Source organism: Glycine max, chromosome 5 (assembly GCF_000004515.6).
Source record: "Glycine max cultivar Williams 82 chromosome 5, Glycine_max_v4.0, whole genome shotgun sequence".
NCBI lineage: Eukaryota > Viridiplantae > Streptophyta > Magnoliopsida > Fabales > Fabaceae > Glycine > Glycine max.
The window spans coordinates 15590876-15599752 of NC_038241.2; the positions used below are offsets into that span (position 1 = coordinate 15590876).

The following is an 8877-nucleotide window of genomic DNA, read 5'->3' on the forward strand; positions in this document are numbered from 1 at the left end:
ATCTCCAAGTCAAACTCTTGGAGCCAGAGCATCCATCGGATCAACCTAGGCTTAGAATCAGCCTTCTTCAACAAGTACTTTAGAGCTGCATGGTCAGTATAAACAATAATGCGAGTACTTTAGATCGAAATTTTTCAAGAGCAAAAACTATGGCTATAAGCTCTTTCTCAGTAGTAGTATAATTTTCTTGGGCAGCATCTAAAGTCCTAGAAGCATAATATATCACCCTGGGCAATTTATCAATTTTCTGAGCAAGGACAGCCCCCAATGCATAATTTGATGCATCACACATAAGCTCAAAAGGGGCTGTCCAATCGGGTGCCTGGATGATGGGGGTGGTAGTCAACGCTCTTTTGAGGCAATCAAAAGCCTCTTTGCATCTGTCATTAAAGTCAAACTCCACCTCCTTTTGCAACAAGTTGGACAGTGGAAGGGCTACTTTGCTAAAATCCCTTATAAAGCGCCTGTAGAATCCTGCATGACCAAGAAAAGATCGCACCTCTCGCACACAAGAGGGGTAAGGCAATTGTGAAATAACAGAAATTTTTGCAGGATCTACTTCAATGCCCTTGTTGGAAATAATGTGGCCTAAAACTATACCTTTCTCAACCATAAAATGACATTTTTCAAAATTTAGAACAAGGTTAGTTTCAATGCATCTATTCAAAACTTTTTCCAAACTATTCAAACAACCATCAAAAGAGGATCCATATACAGTGAAATCATCCATAAACACCTCTATGCAATTTTCTAAAAAATCACTGAAAATACTAATCATGCACCGTTGGAAGGTACCAGGGGCATTGCACAGACCAAAAGGCATCCTCCTATAAGCAAAAGTGCCGAAGGGGCAGGTGAATGTGGTCTTTTCCTGATCCTCAGGAGCAATAGTAATTTGCATATAACCAGAAAAACCATCAAGGAAACAGTAGTGGGATTTACCTGCCAGGCGTTCAAGCATCTGGTCAATGAATGGCAGGGGAAAATGGTCCTTTTTGGTAACCTGGTTCAGCCTCCTATAGTCAATGCAGACTCTCCAACTGTTCTGCACCCGAGTAGGAATCAGCTCCTTCTTCTCATTTCTGATCACTGTGAGGCCAGTCTTTTTCGGGACTACCTGGACGGGACTCACCCATTGGCTGTCGGAGATAGGATAAATGATTCCAGCTTGCAAAAGCTTGGTTATCTCCTTCTTCACTACATCAAGAATCACCGGGTTGAGTCTTCTCTGTGGCTGTCTTACTGGTTTAGCTCCATCTTCTAAATTTATTCGATGCATACATGTGGATGGGCTAATACCAGGAATGTCCGCCAGGGTCCAGCCTATAGCCTTCTTATGCTTCTTGAGAACTGACAACAACTTCTCCTCTTGCTCATCAGCAAGGGAGGCAGATATAATCACTAGAAAACTCTTGCTATCATCCAAGTAAGCGTATTTTAAATTTGATGGCAGAGGCTTCAATTCTGGTGTGGTCGGCTGGACAGTGGTAGAAGGAGATGATTTCTCAGCCTTTACCTCATAAAGAAAGTTAGAGGTATGTGTACTTCCTGAAACATGGTTAGTCCTATCTGACTCTATAAAATCAATCTCAAGAGGTAAAACACCACCACCAGGACTGCAATCAATATCACTCTCAGATTCACTCTCAGCATCAAATTCAGACATATGATCAAGTACAATTTCAGACTCAATGCATGAAGAGTGAGAGGCATGCAGATTAGAATAAAGATCAGTCATGTATTCATCAACAACATGGTCAATTATTTCAGCACGAAATACAGAAAGATCTTCAGATGGGTATTTCATAGCATCCAGAATATTAAAATGAACAGTTATATCACCAAACTCCATGGACAGTGTGCCTGCATAAACATCTATCTTAGTTCTAGCAGTTTTCATAAAGGGTCCGCCTAGAATGATGGGAACTGATCCTTGAGAAAATCCATCTTCCATATTCAAGATATAAAAATCAACAGGGAAAATCAGTTCACCAACTCTAACTAAGACATCTTCTATGAAACCAACAGGATAGGCAACACTTCTATTAGCTAAATGAATTACCACATCAGTTGACTGCAAGGGACCTAGAGATAGAGAATTAAAAATCGACAGAGGCATAACACTAACAGAGGCTCCTAAATCTAGCATGGCATTGTCAAACTTACTATTCCCTATAATACAAGGTATGCTGAATGTACCTGGATCTTTGCATTTTTCAGGAATTTGAGGAACAGATTTACCAATCAATGCGGAGACATTTCTGCCCATGCTAATTCATTCACTTCCTTTAAGCTTCTGCTTATTAGTGCACAGCTCCTTCAAGAATTTGGCATATCTTGGAATTTGCTTTATTGCATCCAACAGAGGTATGTTTGCCTCTACCTTTCTAAACGTTTCCAAGATCTCTTTCTCTGCCTCTTCCATTTTTTTGTTGGAAACTGCTCTTGGAGGGAATGGAAGAGGGGGAATGTGCTGCTGCTGCAAATCAGAATTACCTGTGGAAAAAGATTCACCTGCATAGAAATTGTTAGGTAAATTTTTGTCATCACCTTTTTCTGGAATAGAGTGAAGTTTGGCAGGTTCATTGGTAGATGAGGAAGGTGCTATGGGTTGAGGTCCTTGACATTGCTTTCCCGACGTCAATGAAATGGCACTGACATTTTTGGGATTTTGGACAGCTTGAGAAGGCAGCTTGTCAGAATTCTGGGACTGTTGTTGATTCAATTGGGTAGCCAATTGTCCCATCTGATTGGTTAAGCTCTGAATGGAGGCTCTGGTCTCTTGCTGAAACTGCATGTTCTGCATAGTCATTTGCCTCATAAGTTCTTCGAGGGAAGGTTGTGGAGGGGCCTCAACTGTTGGCTGTTTCTGGGGTTGTTGCTGTTGTTGGATTGGTGGAGGAATGTATGGTCTGCTTGGGCCAGCAGCATTTTGGAAGGAAGGAGCAGGCTGCTGTTGTTGCTGAGGGCTGGACCATCTGAGGTTAGGGTGATTCCTCCATCCAGGGTTGTATCTATTGCTGGAAAGGTCATAATTGTTCTGCTGTGGTTGATTTTGCTGCTGAGGTTGAGGAGGTCTATTGTAAATATTTGCAGCATAAGCTTCAGGCTGCTCAATTGCTCCAGGTTGCTGCACGGAAGGGCAAAGGTCTGTATGGTGGTCAGCAGAGGAGCACAAACCACAAACCCTTGCGACAGGTACAAATTTCTGATTCAAGGCCAGCTGGGTTACCAAGTTAACCAATGCATCCAGTTTGCCTTCAAGCTTCTTAGTTTCAGATGATGCAGATGGGTTTGTAGCTACCTCATGCACTCCTCTAATGACTATGGCATCATTTCTGGCGCTAAACTGTTGAGAGTTGGAGGCCATCTTCTCAATTAAATTTCTGGCTTCAGCAGGAGTCATGTCTCCAAGGGCTCCACCACTGGCAGCATCTATCATACTTCTCTCCATATTACTGAGTCCTTCATAAAAATATTGGAGAAGAAGCTGTTCTGAAATCTGATGGTGAGGGCAACTGGCACATAGTTTCTTAAATCGCTCCCAGTACTCATACAGGCTCTCTCCACTGAGCTGTCTAATACCTGAGATATCTTTCCTGATGGCTGTGGTCCTGGAAGCAGGGAAAATTTTTTCTAAGAATACTCTCTTAAGGTCATCCCAGCTCGTGATGGACCTTGGAGCAAGGTAATACAACCAGTCCTTTGCCACTCCCTCTAATGAATGAGGAAAAGCCTTCAGAAATATGTGATCCTCTTGGACATCTGGGGGTTTCATGGTGGAGCAGACAATATGAAATTCCTTCAAATGTTTGTGCGGGTCTTCACCTGCAAGGCCATGAAACTTTGGAAGCAAATGAATTAGTCCAGTTTTAAGAACATATGGGACATCCTCATCAGGGTATTGGATGCACAAGCTTTCGTAGGTAAAATCAGGTGCAGCCATTTCCCTTAGAGTCCTCTCACGAGGTGGAGGTTGTGCCATGTTCTCAGAATGTGCAAAATCAGAATGCTCAGAATCAGAATGCTCAAAATTATAATGCTCAAGATCAGGATGTTCAAAATCACCAATAACAGAATGCACAGATTCACCAGTTATGGAATGCTCAGAATGATCAAAAGGTATAAAATGATGCCTAACTAATCTATGAAATGTCCTATCTATCTCAGGATCAAAGGGTTGTAAGTCAGATGGATTGCCTCTAGTCATACACTACATTCAGCATGCACACAACTAGTTGCCTTGTCATGTAAATAAAGGTGTAGGTTTGAACTACAGCTACCCTCAAATGATATCCAAATGACTTGAAATTTGGTGAGCAACCTTATAAAATGATGAGAAGATAGCACAAAAAATTTCAGACAAAAATTCAAAGTCTAACTATGAAAGCTAAAATTGGTAGGTTAAGAAAAATAAGTGAATAAAACTTGAAAAATAAAAAACTTTTGACAGAATCGCTTTTTTTGGACGATGGAGACCTCAGCCAGCCTATGGCAGGCTGCCACGTTGTAGGAAATTTTTTTCTACCCCAAATGCATATATAATAATTGCGATTCTGATAACCGGAGCAAAAGTTATGGCCGTTTGAAGTTTTGACAAACACAAAATTTGCTAGTTTTTTGGAACTTTCAAATCTGACCAAACTAAAGGCTCTAGCTATTTTTCCCACAAAATATGGATTAAAAGAAGTTACCACAAAAAAAATTCAGCCAAAAATAACAACCCTAGCTACTAAAACAAAAAATCCCAATTAATTCAGCATGGGTGGTCGCTAAAATCCGTCTCTAATTGATTTCTACTACTACTCTGTTTTTCCGCAAGCTGATTTCTACTACTACTCTGTTTTCAAGCACAATCTTCACAGCAAAACACCCAAGACTGAAACAGGGGAAACGCTTAATGGTAAAACTGAAACAGAACACACATTAAACAAAATATCAGGACACTAATCAACACTAACACACATACTAACACAATACTAACAATTAAACATAAAACACGAAAGGATTAAACACACAGCACTAGCTAGCTATTATGAACCTTTGGACACTGCTCCCCGGCAACGGCGCCAAATTTGATCGAGGTCGTACCCGAATCAAATAAACATGAAAATGCAGTAACTAGGAAGTGATCCTAGGTCGTTTCCCAACGAGCAGTGACAAGCCAAATGTTCATAATATACTTGCAGTAACAGTAACGATGGGGGGGGGGGGTTTGGTTATTTGGTAATTAAAGAGCAGACAAATAAAATGGAATACGAAACTACTAATATTAAAAACGGGTTGTTTCCTCTGATTCAGAAGCCATTCTCTTATCCTGGGTTAGAGAATTCGTCCCTAACAGTCAACCACTTAATCCAACCCTATTTCAATTTACTAAGCGAAAATCAACTTAGGGTTTTCAATACGTGATTAGGCATCACATACACCAGTTAGCCCTTCGTCCATTAAGCATGAACGCAAGTTAGGCTCAGAGGCAATTAATCGAACACGAAGCGTGCACTGATTAATATTCACGAATTTGGGATACTGGTGAAGGGAGAACTGTCAGGAAACCACATTACAAGCGAAACCTCAAAGAGAGTTGGGCTTCATCCTCAAAAGGAAACAACACCAGAAAATCTAGCCTTCCATGGATTCAAACAGAAAACGCAATTGAAACATGAAGCAGAAACGTAAATGAACGGAAACGTAAATGAACAGAAACGTAAACGAACAGAAATGTAAAATGGAACAGAAACGTAAATGAGAGTAGAAGGAGAAGCAAGAACGAAATTGTAATTAGAAGTAGAAAACGTAAAATTGCATTACGAACTCAGAAAAACGTCAAAACAGAAAAACCAAAACCCTAAAAACAAAGCTCTCAATAATGAATAGCATAACAGAATAGAATGCCCTGCACGAATCCCAAGGCAGCTATTAAAAAAAAAGTCACTGGGCCCTATTACAATACTCTGGCCCAAAACGAAATAAACACTGAACAACATAAAATAAAATTGCGAAATTTCCTAATTAGAAATTAACTAAGGTAAGCGCTGCTTTATTTGCCCTCTTCAAGTCCACAACCAAAATCCGGATTAAGCCCAATGTTTCATTAATTCCTAAAATTAGATTAAAAACATCAAATTAGCTAATTGAGCCCAAATAATAAAACTGCCTAATTAATTGACAATTAAGACCAATCAATAATTAAAATGGTGCAAAAAGGGTTTAGAAAATAGAAGAAAATGATGGCACATCAATAATCCAAGCATAAGTAAGTCAAAACCAAATATAATCCAAGCATAAAATACTAAGTGTCAATTACCGAAAGATAATGAAAGTTTAGAAAATGATAACTTAAAAAAGCATAGCCAAATACACGGATTATAATAAACGATAATAATAATATAAAACTAAGAAGGCGGTGGAAGATTGAAGCACCGACGAAGATAAGTCATATCTTCTTCAAGCTGGGTGATGCAGTGACAAACCAAATGTTCATAATATACTTGCAGTAACAATAACGATTGGGGGGGGGGGGTTTGTTTGTTTTGTGATTAAAGAGCAGAACAAGTAAACTGGAATACGAAATTACTAATATTAAAAACGGGTTGTTTCCTTTGATTCAGAAGCCATTCTCTTATCCTGGGTTATGGAGAATTCATCCCTAACAGTCAACCACTTAATCCAACCCTATTTCAATTTACTAAGCAAAAATCAACTTAGGGTTGTCAATACGTGATTAGGCACCACATACACCAGTTAGCCCTTCGTCCATTAAGCATGAACGCAAGTTAGGCTCAGAGGCAATTAATCGAACACGAAGCGTGCACTGATTAATATTCACGAATTTGGGATAACTGGTGAAGGGAAAATTGCCAGGGAACCACATTTCAAGCGAAACCTCAAAGAGAGTTGGGCTTCGTCCTCAAAAGGAAACAACACCAGAAAATCTAGCCTTCCATGGATTCAAACAGAAAACGCAAATGAAACATGAAGTAGAAACGTAAATGAACAGAAACGTAGATGAAACAGAAACGTAAATGAGAGTAGATGAAGAAGCAAGAACGAAATTGTAATTAGGAACAAAAAACGTAAAATTGCATTACGTGAACAGTAGCATTAAGCAGAAAAACGAAAACCCTAAAACAAAAGCTCTGAATAATGAATAGCATAACAGAATGCCTTGCACGAATCCCAAGGCGGCTATATAAAAAGAGTCACTCAAAGTCACTGGGCCCTATTACAATACTCTGGCCCAAAACGAAATAAACATTGAACAACATAAAATAAAATTGTGAAATTTCCTAATTAGAAATTAACTAAGGTAAGCGATGCTTAATTTGCCCTCTTCAAGTCCATAACCAAAATCCGGATTAAGCCCAATGTTTCATTAATTCCTGAAATTAGATTAAAAACATCAAATTAGCTAAATGAGCCCAAATAATAAAACTGCCTGATTAATTGACAATTAAGACCAATCAGTAATTAAAATGGTGCAAAAAGGGTTTAGAAAATAGAAGAAAATGATGGCACATCAAACATCCATGTGCATTCAATCAAATCAACTTACGCAATAGAGATTACTTTGGTAACATGTTGTTTCAATTAATTTAACCAAAAAATACAAGACAATTTAATATAATAAATGGGAGGTCTTAAAATTACACAACTTTCACGTATAATTTAGTTATATAAATATATATATAGTAGAACATGCAAATATTTGGCAGAACAGACCCATCACAAGATACCTAGCATAACATTAATTCCTAGAGAAATTAATTTGTAATTGGTGCTCCCAACACAATGATCAAATATTGACAATAAATTCTGTCAGATAATAGTATTTCTCTGGACTGACTATTATTTACATGAAAACACTTTATAATCGCCACATATTTATCATCACAGGTACAATATTATTTGGCCAAATTGCGTCTTCCTTTGGGCCGGACACAATTCACATAAATAATTTCATACTGATGTCTATTTAATTTTAATCAAATCAATTTTCACAATAGGGATTACTTTGGCAATATATTGTGTCGATTAATTTAATAAAAAAAAATACTAGACATACAAATAAATGGAAAGGGTTTGTTATTGCTAAATTTACACCCAATCATGATAGCAAAAAATATAAAACATTAATCACAACAAATAAATGTAATATCCTTAAATTATATTTAATGCTATCATTGATTTATACTTAAAATACAACAAGTAAATATCACATTTGTAAATAATACTGGATTTGTATATGAAAAACGTAAATCATATACACAATTCATAAAGAAAATAAAAAAAATAAGGTTTTATTCTCTCAAATGAAAGCAAATGCTTTAATTTTTTTTCCAACTCCAGGCATAAATACTATCTGTCAAACTGATAATTTCATACATCCTTTTTAAATTACAAAACACAATTTTATAAAGACAATGTCCCAACGACATTAATTTTTTTTAAAGGATTAAATCATTAGTAATTAGTGATGAAAACCATTCCTTAACATTGCAATTGACATAACTCAAGTGACCAATGACTTCGCATGGTAGAAATTTTGAACATAGATATTCCATTAGCCTGCAAAGTACTAAGGCACTATTTACAAAAGGTACCAACCACTAAATTGTCACTTTCTCACATTTTCATCAATGTAATCAAGAACTGAAAAAAAAAAGAGCAGTTTTAATCAATTCAATGAAAAAAAATCCAAAATAAAATTAGGGTTTAAGTAATAAAACAATATAGGTATAACACAAACCTAACAACTTTAATTCACAATAATCTAACAGCAATGGTTACTCTGATACCACTTGTTGGAATTTTAGGGGATCCTTATAAAATACCAATATAACCACTATGAACACATTACATTAGATTATCAAGAAG

At 37.4% G+C, this 8877-nt stretch overlaps 1 non-coding gene across 1 annotated transcript; it reads left to right on the plus strand.

The window, feature by feature from the left end:
- Positions 1–3500: 3500 nt before the first annotated feature.
- LOC113001767 (small nucleolar RNA R71) lies at positions 3501–3607 on the plus strand. Its single transcript, XR_003267253.1, has one exon. It is a non-coding gene; the product is annotated as a small nucleolar RNA R71 (small nucleolar RNA).
- Positions 3608–8877: the final 5270 nt, after the last annotated feature.